Raw genomic sequence first — 15,690 nt, forward strand, 5'->3', positions numbered from 1 at the left:
AAAATGGTATCTAAATTATATCAAATTTTCTAAAATGGTACTAAATTTTTATTTGGTGATAAGTGATACCTAAATTATACTCTGTTACTCAATTACCCCAAATGTTAAAAGAAATCTCTTAGCCAATCATTCTATGAAACATGACATTTTAACTAAAAATTTAAAAAATGTTGAATAATTTTCCTTTAACATTTTTTTGTTGGACAAAACACGTTAGCGAATAAAATATTTAAATGAAATAAACACATGTTTATATAAGAAATAAAATATAAATAGAATAATTTATTCAATATGAGAGGATATCAGATGAAAATTTTTTCAGAATTCATAGTCTTTTATAGACATTTAGTACTGTAGAATTTTGGTTATAGAACCCAAATTTCGGTGAGCTTTTTTTTATTGTTATTAAACCTCAAATTTAATTCATTTCTCACCCTGATATTATTTTTCTTAAAAGGAACTTTTTCACAGTTTACATAAATTAGTTAATGATGTGTGAACCTTTATAATGAAAAGACTCAGGTAAAATATGAAATCTAAATATCAGGAAGAAGTTGAGTTAAAAAATGGTTAAAGGATTGCAAAGAAAAAAATTATAATGGTTAAAAAATGTATTAAAAGAGAAGAAACAATCTTAGGAAGGAAAGAGGGTAAATTTTTTTGAAAAATTCTAATTTAATTAAAGAGTAATTATTTGATATATTAGTAGTAAATTTTTTAGATTTTACAAGTGGGTGGAGATTGTGACAAGTGTTATATTTATTTATGTAATTATTATATTTTATTTTGAATACATCTTATAATACATTTGTTAAATTCTTAATCTGTTTGTAGCGCTTAAAAAAGTTCACTATTAATGTATCAAATAACTACCTTTAATTAAATTAAATTTTTCAATTTTTTACACTCTTTCTCTTCCTAGGATTTTTCTTCTCTTTTAATTATTTTTTAACTATTAGAAAATTTCACTAGCCATGGGTCAAATAATTTTTAATTACATTTTATTTTTATAATTTAATTTAATTTAAAAGTGTCATATCTCAATGATTAATTAAATATTTTTTAAAGGCTAAAATAATTTAAATAATAAAATATATTTTAGGTACCAGTGTAGATGATATGGTATAGTTTAAATATTAGGTGGATTAAGAAAATTTTAATTTGTTAAGTTTTGACTTCCGCTTTACGTTTACCGTTGTGAGTTATTACTGATGCTGCCTACGTTATGGTTTCACCACTCGCCGTCAAGACTTGGATCGGCTGACTCACCGCGAGTAGCGCCTTGTTTCAAGCGCAGAGTAGAAATGAAAGCCCTGCAATACCCCCCCAACGGTAAACTTTCATCAAGAAAAATATATGGTCCTGTTTATTTCTCTATTCCTTCTTTAAAGGACTCTTCACCACCATTTCCCCAAAACAAGTAATTTCATTTTCATTACATTTTTTAAAATTTTTGTTGTCCTCTAAAGTCAACCAAATGTCTTAATATTTGATGATCTAGGAATCAATTCGTCGTTGATTCTGTTTGCACACTTATTGTCGATGGATATTCTACTTGGAAGAAGAAACAAATGAAGATGGCTGAAACAGAGCAACGAACAAAGAATCAGTGGCTGAGTTCTCAACCATCTTCAACAGTCGAAATCAGCGGTCACGATTTGTTCATCGCGGAACCAATGATAACCCGTATTAATGGGAGTGAATTCTGTGCTCCTCAGCGTCAAAAAGATAACGATGCGTGCAATTTGAATTTAGGGATAGGAGAGAAGACTTTCTCTGCTGCCGGTGCCGCCTTTTTATCCGCCATTATCGTTAATCCTCTCGATGTTGTCAAGGTAATGATAACCGGCACAGACTTTCTTTTTCTTTTTGTTTTTTTTTTCTGTCGTATTATTGTTTGTTATGTAGATGTTCATTGTATCGGTTGTTTTGAAACATTGCTAAGTGTCTTTCTTTTCCTTTGCGATTAACAGACAAGGTTGCAAGCTCAAGCTGCCGGAGTACCTTATTCGCATCCACTAAGTAATCTTATTGGTCAAATGGCATATTTTGGACCGAACACGGTGCGGATGCAGTGCTAATCCCTTGCTTTTCGTTTTCTAGAAAGGAATTACATGTTAGATTTGTGCTTAATTTTGCCGTGTGTGAATGTTTTGGATTAGATGTTTGCGGATTTAAGATGCTCACCGATGCTCACCATCATGCACACGTGCTGGAGTCCATGGTACAGTAGCAATTTGTCCTTCTGATTGTTTTCAAGATGTCTTCAACAAGATAATTCGCCAGGTTGGTGTTGCAATAACCTTAAGTGAGTGCTTTGTCTTGATCTTAGTGTGTTTGTTATGCGCTTTCCTTTTTGTTTTCTACTGTTTTCAACCACCTTATAGGAAATGTTCTGCAGGAGGGATTTTCTAGGTTGTGGAGAGGGACTAATGCAGGCCTGGCCTTGGCTGTACCAACTGTGAGTTCCTATTTTGATTAGTTATCCTTTTAGAAGTCCGCGCAAGTATTTTTGGGTACATTTGTACTAATTATTTATAAAGCTTTTGTGAACATCACTCACATCGTGTATAGGTGGGAATCTATTTACCGTGCTATGATATATTCCGCAACTGGATGGAGGGGCTTGCAGCAGAACATATACCTATTGTGACTCTCTATGTTCCTTTGGTTGCTGGCTCATCGGCAAGATCAATAGCCTGCGCAACATGCTACCCTATTGAGCTTGCTAGAACACGCATGCAGGTAATTTTGACGTTAATTCAAATACTCACTCATGTTATTGATTTTATCATAGTAAAAGTGATTGCTTCACTACTGCTGTTATTTAATGCTAAGTTATGTGTTTTTTTTTTTCATTTTTAATAAAAATTGGTTTCTTATTTTGGTTACTTAAAATTTGATATTTCTCTATTCATTGTCTAAAAAATGTAATTACCTTTATCATTGCATTGTCTAATCCTTTGCAGTTTTCTTTTCAATCACAGGCAGTTAAGGACACTCAAATCCAAAAGAAGCCTCCTGGAGTTTTTAGTACCCTTGTTGGAGTCCTCTCCAATGTAAAGGGCACAAACCCTCAGAACAGTTGTATGTTAATCTCCACAGTACCTGTTTCTGGTTTATTTTTCAACAATTAAATGCTGAAAGCCTTCAGTCTTTTCACTATATATATTGCATATATATTCTTCTTCTTCTGCCTGTCTGTTTACTTGCTACGTCCTAAACCTCTAAAAGTCCATTAGTCATTGATACTAACTCATAACCTCAAATGTTCCTATTAGAGTTTTCATGACCAATTGGTTGGCAATTGGCATAAGTTTATTGCAAGTTCTTCTTACATGTTTACAACGTAGACTTATGTTTCTCTAATTCAGCTGATTTTGTCTGACTTAACAGAAAATTGAGGAACTGATGTATAAGGTTTAAGCTTAATTTTATCGTCGAACTTTAGCTACTTTAGAAGCGAGCATGGTATATATAGTCTAGAGTAATACATTCTTGCGTAGATAGTTTAACATGACAACATGATGGCTTGCGTCTTCTATGATTAATTTGGGCAATATGAAATGTCTATGCTTTTATGATATTTGTTAAAATCATAATTGATAAGTGATGTTTTTCCTCGGAGTTTTGTTAGAATTATTGCTTAACGCTAAATGATCACTGCATAATTCCGCTAAACCTGTTATTTTAGTAAATGTAAATGTGAAATATTTTGCTGTGTGCTCAAAGAACTGCATTCCTAGATGGAAGTGATTCCGATTTGTTCCAACGAGAGTCACAAATGGCAGTTTTTTGCTGATAACTATTCTCTTTCTACCACCTACATACAGAAAAAGGAAGTCCTGATTTTCTGATGTTTACGTTGACAGCTCTAGGTTATCGTGTCTTATGGACTGACGTGGGAGCACAGCTTGCTCGTGATGTTCCTTTCTCTGGAATTTGTTGGTCAACCCTTGAACCTGTGAGTTTCCATTTGTTAGAACTTGAAACTCCTATGGTCATCTACTTCCTTCCTGCCTCAAGTAACATAACTTTTAGGGGAAAAAACAACCTTGGCATTTTCAATAAATAGGGTAAAGACCCCAGAAACTGAATTGCTTGGTTTTTGTATCTATTTATGCAGCTTAGGAGAAGACTTCTGTCCTTGGTAGGCAAAGAATCCAATATAGCTACCATCCTTGGGGCAAACTTTTCTGCTGGGTTTGTTGCTGGAAGTCTTGCTGCTGCTGCTACCTGTCCTCTAGATGTTGCTAAAACTCGGAGACAGATAGAGGTTTTTGTCCTTCAAAAGCTTGCTGATGGTTCTTAATGTTGCTCAGTGTTGATATGTAATTATTAGTTACTTTTGCCATTTTTGCCTGGTATCAGAAATATATTAGAAGTTGAAATTGACTAAATTTGGTGCACAAGCCGTTTTCTAATGTGGCATCTGTCTTCATTTTCAGAAGGACCTTGTGAGGGCATTGCGAATGACAACACGACAGACGCTGATGGAAGTTTGGAGGTATCTTTCCTAGTTACTGTTTGTAAAATGAATTAAGCTTCTTTGATGGTGATGATACATGTGCATAAAAAATGGTTTCAATGCCCCAAGACTCAAACTTGTCTTATGACCTTCAATAATAAGTTGCTAATAATTTTCTTAGGCATTCTTCTAGGGTGTAAACAAGTCAAGTTACATGTGAGCTAGTTGGGCTCGCTATAGTGGAGTCACTGTTTGTAAAATGAATTAAGCTTCTTTGATGGTGATGATACTGTTTGTAAAATGCTCTCTTGAAAACTTTCAGATACATGTGCATATAACATGGTTTCAATGCGCCAAGACTCAAACATGTCTTATGATCTTCAATAATAAGTTGCTAATAATTTACTTAGGCAGCCTTCTAGGGGTGTAAACAAGTCAAGTTACATGTGGGCTAGTTGGGCTCGCTATAGTGGAACTCAAGCTTTACATTATCAAGCCAAGCTCGAGCTGCTCTAGTAATGAGTTCAGTTTGGGTATCTTTAACTCTACTGGAGAAGCTTTAGGTCTTATTGAGCTTTTATTTGTCGAATACATATTTAATATGTTTATATAAGTTTATTACTAAAATATAGCCATTAGTATTTATATTTACAATATTACTGAGCCTTACAGACCCGAACTCAAGTTGCTTGAGTAAATTGTGAGTCTGAGCTCAAGTGTGAAAAGTGTTGTCTAGCACTGAGGTGCAACGGGTAGGCATTCCTAGGCCTCTGCACACGCCTTGACAACACTGGATCGAATGAAATAGCTTGATTCCCCCCAGGCGGCACTATGCTTGAAAAACAATTACATCTAATATGGTGGTAGGACTGGAATCAAACTTGATTATATTTCTGTTTGAAGCCTTGCTTGGATAAGTTTAGGGGTAGAATCAAGCTGAGCTGAGTTTAAGTTGTAAGAAGCTTGAGCTTGGCTTGAGCTCACTAGAGTATCACTTTGAGGGCTCGAACATGATTTGAGATAAAATTTGAGATGCTCGAGCTCATTCAGGTTCGATTCAACTTGTTTACCTAATAAAAATAAATTCAAACTCATTTATGCTGCGCTCTTGAACTGAAATTGTGAATACTAATTAAAATAAAAATGTATAATTAAAAATAACAAAGCTCCATTAGACTCTCAAGTTATTTGATTTAAGCATTAGGATATTTGAATTCGACTTGCTTGGTAGCTTGAGATGCTTGAGCTTAAGAATGGCTGAATTGATTTCAAGTGCTTTTTTTTAGTCAAATCTGAGTAGCTTTCAAGCGAGATATCTCGTTTACACCCCTAGGTTAGTCTCGAGAATATTTTTCTCCTTTTGGTGTTAATGGATTTCATTGCTTTTATTTGTTTGGTTGTGCTACTGGCATGAGTTTTTTTTTTTTTAAATTTATATTTGGTTGTGCTGCATTGTATGTGAGAACCAATTCGTTGAGAGATTTGAGTTAAAACAACTTGTTTAATTTGGGATGAGGGTTTCCTTACCGTATTTTCTTTGAAACAGGGATGGAGGGATGAGGGGTCTTTTTACAGGAATTGGTCCTCGTGTTAGCCGTGCTGGCCCTTCAGTTGGGATTGTGATTTCGATCTATGAAGTGGTAAAATATGTGCTGCAAAACCATTATGCAACTTCATGATGAACAAAAGCTGCCGATTCCCAGTTTTTTATGTCTACCCAGCATTTGCGGGAGACCAATATTTTGATGCGGATAATGTAACATGCTGATGAGGTGTACATCCTTTGCTCTAGGTCTCACGATTTAGTGTTACATGTGGATAAAGATATCTAGGTCTTCAAATGATCAAGCAGGGTAGCACATAAGTTTTGCTTTTTACAACAATTTTGATAAAAAAAAAAATTTCTGTTCCTTACTGATCAAGTTGAGCAGAAAATCTAATTAGTTTAGTTAAAACTTAAAATGCTTTTTGCTGAGGTGAGCTAAAAAATGTAACACAAACACGAACCAATGAAAAAAATCAACGGCTCTGATTTCTCAACATATTTTTAGTTTTTAATAAAAGCTACTGTACATAACATACTAGGTATGATTTTCCATAGCATTAGCCATTTTTTTTCTTTGAAAATTAGAATTCATTAATAAGGGGATTAGCTCAAAAAATAACTGACCAAACAACGCCCCAAAGAAAATGAAAAGACAACAAAACAGACTACCTAACAAAATAGGAAAACGAAAGCACACAGAGAACCAAAAACCATAAACGAAAACCACAAAACAATCCCCAAAAGAACATCCAACAAAGAATACCAACCAAAACCTTCTCGTTGAACAATAGAAAAACCATCGTAGCTAAAACGGGAAAGGAACCAGCTTTGAAAAACCAATTATTGGAGATTCAAGGAACCTTCTCCAAACTTCAAAGCTCAACAAAACCCCCTCAACATTGACGAAGCCAAACAGACCAGTCCTCTGCTACCAATTCTTCGACAGAATCTGGTGCCTCTTCAACCTAAAAACATGGAGATAGTCGTCTACGCCCCTCCAAAGCCATAGTATGCGCCACCCTATTAACATCTCTTGGGACAAAATGGTAAGCCACTTCCTCTAAATAATCCTCTAGCATCTGAATATTCTGAGAAATTGGTCTGAGAATGGATCTATCCTCCCTTTTAGATTTAAGTTTTTTGATAATCGTTAAGGAATCCCCTTTCAAAATAACCATCCTGAAACCCATATCAATCTTGAAGAGGAGCGCTCGTTCACAAGCCTTAGCTTCTGCAACAAAAGCATCTGCAACGCCTACATAAGGGTAAGTACATGCACCCATTATTTGACCCACATCATTATGGGCTATAACAATCGCAATAAAGGTATTAGATTCACCATTAAAAGAGGCATCAAAATTTAATTTGATAAACCTAGTATTAGGGGGTCACTAGAACTCAGTCACTTAAGATCTAAGAGAAAAAACAGAAACTTTACTCAAACTCAACTCTTATGCACTGAACAAAACCTAACAGATCCTGCATAGAGAAATTGAGACCTTCATACCATCTTATTTCGTTTAAACCAAAGGACCCAAAAAGAAATGATTAACAATTTTTTGGTACCCTCATCAGTTGCAATAAAAATGCTTACTAATCGATTTTTGTAATGTGAGGTATTCCTGCTGAGATCAATTGAGAGATTTAGAGACTGCCAAAGCTGCCGTAATGCACCACAGAACCACAATAAGTGGTCAGGATCCTCCGGAGCCTCCTTGCGCAGAGGGCATGTGACAGCCCAAAATTGACCCTAGTCGGAATGTGGTTTCGGGACCACAAAACCAAGGCGTAAAAATAATTTAAAATTTATTTTGATGCCTATAATATGTGTGTATTCATGTGTGACATTTTTGATGGTTCGATTTAGTGTTATAAAGGTGAATTTCACTAGAAAGGACCTAGTAGTAAACTTTGAAAGTATGATGGGGAAATGTGTGATGACTAGTTGAAAATGCATGCAAAATTAAGGGATTTGCATGTCAAATTCCCAAAGATGGCATAGTGGCGGCCATGACATGGTTTATGGGCAAAGAAAATATGTTGAAACATGTTTTGTTAATGCATGATGTATTAAATGATAAAAAATTAATGATGTTGGATGAGAAATAAAAAATGTGTGTGAGTGTGGCATTTCCCCCATTGCCGTGTGCAAGTGAAAGAAGAACAAGAAAAAATTGTTCATCCTTGTTCTTTCCTTTTGGCCGAAAATACTAAGGGAGGAGATAGGAGTTTTGCTTCATGCTTGGTTTGGAAGAGAACAAGAAGGAGATTTGGCTATACTTGTATCAAGATTAAAGTATGTTTGAGGTTGTGTCATGAAGTTCATGCTTGTTTTGGTTGCTAACTTGATGTGCATGTTAGCCATGGTTCAAATCCTTGTTATGCCATGAAAATGGTATTTGGCCAAGGTTGATATTGTGTTAAAGCCATTGCATGCTAAATGTGAAGCTTGTTGATGATGCATGTAATGATGAATTGACTACTCTTGAAATTTCTTTTTAGTATTCTTGAGTAGGGCATTGAAATCTTTGTTTAACCATGACCGAAGTTGAAAGGGTATGGTTGTGATGTATTCGCCATGGTGCATTCATGAGCATGATTTATGCTTGTTACTTGAATGGTAAAAAATTTGTGTTTTAGATGGTTATGAACACCTTGAGATTCGGCCATGCACCTATATGTGTATATGTTTGCACATGATGTTTTGGTTATGAAGTAAGTGATAAATATGTTTGCTTAAAGAAGAAAATGTTGAAGAATGGTTGTGAAATTGAAAATGTTGAAGAATGGTTGTGAAATTGCAAGTACATTCGGCCTAGTACACATATGATGTGAAAATCTTGGAATTTATTGTTGATTTGGTGCAAGTATGACTAAGTATAATCGGCCATATGAGTGCTTGATGCTATATTATAAGTATTGAGCTACAATATGTAAAGCATTAGCTAGTAAAATGTGTGCCATTCATGTGTGGTGTTAAACATGTAATTGGCCTTAACATCAACATGCATAATCGACCATGAATGAGTGCCTAAGAGGTTGTGTTGTTCGCCATGAGTAAGCATGTTGAAGGCTTTGTGTGTTAAGTCGATTCATGAATTCGTACTTATGTGACTTTAATGTCTAGTGAATATATGTGGGCTAAGTGCCTTGAGTTCTTCTTTTCGATACTCAAATGATTGAATCAAATTATTTGTTAAATTAAGCTCAAGAGCAAAGGGGACCAAATCCGATAAAGGGAAGGAAAAAGTAGTCGAATAGCCATCGAATCGTTCGACAACATCCGAGGTAAGTTTTCGAGTATCGAAACTTAGATTTTGATTCGATTGAATGAAGTAATAAGCAATCGAAATTCGCCTTTGTATATGGCCATTGAGCGAAATGATATTTTTGTTAAGTGAATTGTGCATAAAAGTTTTGTTGTGAAAATGAAACAAAGATGTGCATGAATGTTCGAGTGATATCCGGGCTAAGCCCAAGGCAATTGTGCGACCAGATATCCGGGCTAAGCCGAAGGCAATTGTCGCGAGCTATGATATCCGGGCTAAGCTCAAGGCAATTGTGCGAGTTGTGATATCCGGGTTAAGTCCCGAAGGCATTTGTGCGGGTTACCATAACCGGCTATGTCCCAAGGTGTTTTGAACGAGTAGCTATATCTGGATAAACTCCGAAGGTATGTGATTCAAATTTATAAGCTGCTGGAAAATTTTCAGTTAATGCACTTGTGAAATTCCCAACAAGGTATGTTTTGTGTGTGCTTTGCACACTATGAGTAAGTCGTTGAATATTCGCTCCAATGATAAACGAGCTATCGGCCTTAACTAAGCCGTTGTTTGTGTATGAAAATAAGAGTTGGGATTGTGAAGTAAGCATGTCTTTGAGAAATTGTGCATATGAATTATTGTTTAGCTACTTGAATGCTATTCTTTGGTTGTGTGTATATTATGGCTCAAACTTACTAAGCATAAATTGCTTACTCCGTTTCTTTGTTTCTCTGTTATAGATTTTGCTCGTTAGCGATCGGATTCGGGATCATAGAAGTTGAAGTCAACCACACTATCAAAGCCCTTTTGGTACTCCTTTAGTTGAGTTCGGATATGGCATGTATAGGACCACCCTCGGTTGTTTTAAGTACTTGTGATGTATATGTGTACGGCCATGCGAAAATGGTTCGTAAAAGTGGAGTATGGAATTTGACCATATGTGGTTTGTAATTATATTTGGTTTCATGATGTGATTATGGTTTGGAATGAGAGAGTTGCTCACATGATCAGCCATTGGAATGGCTAAATATGATCACATGTGGACCTAAGTATGACTAGACTATAGTTGGTCCATGGGAACTACAATATAGGTAAAGCCTACCTTAAAAACAGAGGCTGCCAGCTGCAGTGACGTGGATGTGAAAAATCACCAAAATTTGTAGAAATGGTGTTAAATAGTGAATAAATTATGTGATCGAACCTTGACGAGTCTATTTTCATATGAAAGTAACGAAACGATCATATGATCAGTATACCGAGAGATATTAAAGTTCTCGTGAGACAGGGCCGGAACAGTTTCTGGGTCCCCTGTCGCGGCTTTGAAAATTTTCCATAAATTATCCAGAATGAATTAGAAGTCATACCTTATATATGCAGATTTATTTTTGAGTCTAGTTTCATTGGAAACAAACGGTATCAGTATTGAAACCCTGTACAGAGAGATATTCAAGTTGTAATGCGCGAAGGTCAGTGTAGTCGACCCCTGTAACATGGGCGACTTTAACTAATAAACTGTACCAATTGGCCGAACCAAAAATTCTAGAAATAAATACATGGATGGATATATGAGTCTAAATTCAGGTAAAATTTACGGAATCAGTTTCCGAGTTGTGAAACTCGAGATATGCTTTTTAAGGCAACAGCGATGCAGTTTTCCAGCTTGCCTGGGAATGTCAAATTGGTCGGTGCCATAAGTGGTTTTGGCTTGTTAACCCCTCGTGTCCGACACCGGCAACGGTCTCGGGTTCGGGGTGTTACAGGGAAAACATTGACAACTCTTAGACTTCGCTTGCTTAAGTTATTAAAATGAGGCACATAATCTTTAATTAACCGCCACATGTGTATTTTAATTTTAGAAGGAAGTATATCCCAAAGTAACTTGTAGAACTTTTTGTAATTGTTTGTAGTATTCGAGTTGTATTCAGACAGCTGAAATTTTCTTGTAAGCAAAGCCCAATACCTACTCTTCACAGAGTACTCCCCGGTGGCATCATGATGCCAAACCAACATATCCTGAGCTCTGAACTTTGCAAGGGAATTATTGAAAATGCGTCTAGCTTGTTATTGGTCAACAATCCTGCAGATCACGTCTTTGTTCCAGGTACCTGAATTTTCATCAATTAAATGGTTCACTGTAGACCAATAAGTACTAATATTCTGAATTAATAATCCACTATTACCAGGACCAGGCAGCCAAGGATCATTCCAGATATTCACAGTCTCACCACTGCCAATTCGCCAAAGTAAGCCATCCGCAATCAACTCCCTAGCACTGCATATGCTTCTCCAGGAAAAGGAGGGGTGAGAACCAACTTTAGCTGACATAATATTAGTAAAAGGATAATAACGAGCTTAAAAACTTTTGCTGAAAGACAATCGGGTTGGGATAAAAGTCGCTAAACTTGCTTAGCAAGTAGAGCTTTATTAAACAAAAAGAGGTCCCGAAATCCCAGCCCGCCTTCAGCTTTGGAAGTACATAGTTCACTCCAAGTACTCCAACGAATACCTTTAGTTGATTTACTATTAGACCACTAGAATTTGTTTAAAATACTTTCTAACTTTTGATATAAGGTTTTTAGTAAAGCAAAGCATTGCATAACGTAGATAGGAATTGCTTGTAACACTGCCTTGATGAATACTTCCTTACTCCCCATCGAAAGGTACCGAAGACTCCAACTCTCAATCCTATTTCTGAATCTGTCCACAAAATTTACAAAAGCCCATCTCTTCCTTTCCCAACCATCATTGGTAAGCCCAAATATTTCTCCGGGTTGTGACCACCTGCACTCCCAGAATGTTGGTGACTTGATCCCTCTCATGTCGGCCCACACTTGCTCTAAAGTAAATAAGTGATTTATCAAAATTTACTTGTTGCCCTGAAACCAATTCATATTCCATGATTATATTACGAACTATATGAGCCCCATCCTCCGAAGCATCACCAAAAAGAATGCAATCATCCGCAAACAACAAGTGATTAATCGCAAATCTTTCCCTTCCAATCGGAGCTCCCCTCATCAGATTTTTAAGTTTTGCCTCATTCAGCAATAGAGAGAGACCTTCAGTGTAGATTAAGAAAAGCTAAGGGCTGAGCGGGTCACCTTGTCGAAACCCCCGTGTCAGAGAAAAGCCTTCACTAATACCCTCATTAATGCCCATAGTATAGGTAATTGAACAAACGCACCGCATGATAAGAACGATCCAATCAGGTTGGAAACCCAACCTAGACATCATACCAGCCATAAAGTCTCTTTCAACTCGATCGTACGCTTTACTCATATAGAGTTTAAGTGCAAAATTCCCTTATTTACTCCGTTTCTTTATTTTAAAGGAATGTAAGACCTCATAAGCGATTAAAACATTATCCGATATGTGTCTTCCTAGTATAAAAGGCCCTTGAGCTTTATCAATACAGTAACCCAGCGCTATACTTATCCGATCCACCAAAACTTTTGTAATAATCTTATAAATCATATTATATAAACTTATAGGATGAATTTGAAAGAGATTTTTTGGTTTCTCAACTTTTGGAATTAACACTAGGTGGGTTTTATTGATTTCGCCCATATCAATCTCCCCTTTTAAAACAGACAAGCAATAGCTAGAAATTTCAGCCCCAACAAGATGCCAATACCTTTGATAGAACATTACTGGAAACCCGTCAATTTCTGGGGCCTTAAGGGGCACTATCGTCTTCACCACTTGCCAAATTTCATCCTCAGGAAAAGGTTTTAGCAACTCATAATTCATGCGCTTTGTGATCCTTTGCTCAACGAAACCAAGCAGTTGGTCATCACCATCAGATTCGGAAGCCGTATAGAGATCACCAAAATGCTTCAAAGCAACCTGCACCATCTCCCCAGTTTGAGAACCTACAGACCATTCTCATCTTCCAAACCCAAAATTCGATTACGATTATGACGAGAAACAGTAACTTTGTGAAAGAAACTCGTGTTTCTATCACCATTTTGCAACCAATTCACCCTCACACGTTGTTCCCAAAAAACTTCCTTTTTGTTAGCTTCTAAGTTCAAACCTAATTGCACCTCCATAATTTCTGCCAAAATCTCATCAGTAGGATCCTGATCATAGAGGTCAAACAGGCGTTTCTCCAAAAAAATTCGATGTTGTTTTTGCGTCTGAGTCTTTGAACAGCTCCAAAGTTTAAACTGTTGACCTGCCTTAGTTAACTTACCCGGGACACTAACAGTTGGATCAGCCCAAGCCTGTCGACTAGCCTTTTCAAAAGATTGGTCTAAACACCATTAGGCTTCAAAATGGAACAGCTTAGACCCATGGGTCTCTCCACATTGCAGATTTTCGATTGCATCCATAAGGACTGGGCAATAATTTGATATAGAATGACTCAGATGCTAAACCTAATATTTTCGAAAAAGATTCATCCAATCCAGACTAGCAACTCCCCTGTCAAGCCTCTCCTGAATATTAGTGGACAGAAATCTTCCTCTCTCCCATGTGAACCTCCTACCAATAAATCCCAAATCATTAAGACTACACTCCTCCAAAACGTTTCTAAACTCAGCCATTTGTCGTTTAGATCTAAGTCGTCCCCCTTTCTTTTTAAAAGAGCTTGTAATCTCATTAAAATCCCCAACCACGAGCCATGAGACTGATTGGTCAATACCCAAATGACGAAGTAGCTCCCAAGACTTCCGTCGATATCGTTCATCAGGGTTTCCATAAAGCCCATTATGTCACACCCCTAACTCGTGACCGTCGCCGGTGTCGGACACGAGAGGTTAACGGCCAAATCCTCTCAAGGTACCAACCAATTTGTCATTTCCAGTCAGGCTGGAAAACTGCGTCACCGTCGCCTTAAAAATCATATCTCGAGTTTCAAAACTCGGAAACTGGTTTCGTAAATTTTACCTGAATTTAGACTCACATACCCATCCATGGATTTATTTCTAGAATTTTTGGTCGGGCCAATTGGTACAGTTTATTAGTTAAAGTCACCCATGTTACAGGGATCGACTGCTCTGACCTTTGCGCGTTACAACTTGAATATCTCTCTGTACAGGGCTTTAATACTGGTACCGTTTGTTTCTTATGAAACTAGACTCAAAATGGAATCTGTACATATAAGGCATGACTCCTAATTCTTTCTGGATAATTTATAGTAAATTTTCAAAGTCGCGTTAGGGACCCAGAAACCGTTCTGGCCCTGTCTCACGAGAACTTTAATATTTCTCAGTATACTGCTCATATGGTCGTTTCGTTTCATCCATATGAAAATAGATTCATCAAGGTTCAATTTCATAATTTACTCACTATTTAATTCTACTTCTACTATTTTTAGTGATTTTTCAATCTCATCTCACTGCTGCTGTCCGCAACAGTTACTGCAGTAGACTATGCCAATTTCATGAATCTTTCCTTGGCCTTAATCATCCATCATACATGACACAAATTGTGGCCACCTTATCAAAATTAGAGTTTCTAAGACTCGTGGCTATAGGTTCTAGCATCCCACTCGACGACCACATAGGCCATTTTCACATGGCTTAAAGTTTACAACCCACAATTCGACAAAATATAATAGCCTATACATGCCAAATGTTCTTCAACAACGAAAACAATACCACAAGATTTCAGCCGGTGTGATGACTTCAACGACGGTCCCGATCACGCAAGCAATACGAATCCGAGAGACCTAAAATGGGTGATAAGAGAAAAAAAACACCGAGTGAGTTTACAACTCAGTAAGTCATAAGCATTCATCAATCCACCGACACACCACTACAACATGTACAAAGAAGCGAGGCTAGGTACTCATCCATATCGAATCTATACCATAATACCTCGGACCTTTCGGTCCAATCTCGTACCAAGTCATACATCCACATTTCATATTCTACACAACAAGATAATCGAAGCATTTTTACACATTAACTCATTTTCCAGCACAACCATACAATTTCAATCACCACATAGATTTAAGGCTTACCAATTCATCCCCAAGCATGAACGTATTCTCTATTCATCATGAGCTCGAGGTACTTACCCGATCCGCTGTCCGGGATTAACTCGATAATGTCGCACACTCAGTGCCAATTGTAATACAAGAGCATATAGTGAATCCGCACACTTAGTGCTATATATTTTCAGCTCGCACACTTAGTGCTATATAATTTTCAGCTCGCACACTTAGTGCTATATAATCAAACTCGCACACTTAGTGCTGTACAATTTTAAACCCGCACACTTAGTGCCAATCTTGTCACCGTGTCCATTTATACCCGCACACTTAGTGCCGAGACCAATACCTTATGCATTTTGCTGCCTTTATACATTCAACAATGGCATCATTCCATACACATACATTCCCATTTACACATCAATTCATTTAAACACAATTGTGTATATATTATGGTCATTTACATCAACACCAA

At 36.9% G+C, this 15,690-nt stretch overlaps 1 pseudogene; it reads left to right on the forward strand.

Annotated features, from left to right (window-relative positions):
- The first annotated feature begins 1,155 nt into the window (after window positions 1-1,155).
- LOC108466638 (mitochondrial carrier protein MTM1-like) lies at window positions 1,156-10,477 on the forward strand (annotated as a pseudogene).
- The last annotated feature ends 5,213 nt before the right edge of the window (window positions 10,478-15,690 follow it).

This window comes from Gossypium arboreum, chromosome 8 (genome assembly GCF_025698485.1).
Source record: "Gossypium arboreum isolate Shixiya-1 chromosome 8, ASM2569848v2, whole genome shotgun sequence".
Classification (NCBI taxonomy): Eukaryota; Viridiplantae; Streptophyta; class Magnoliopsida; order Malvales; family Malvaceae; genus Gossypium; species Gossypium arboreum.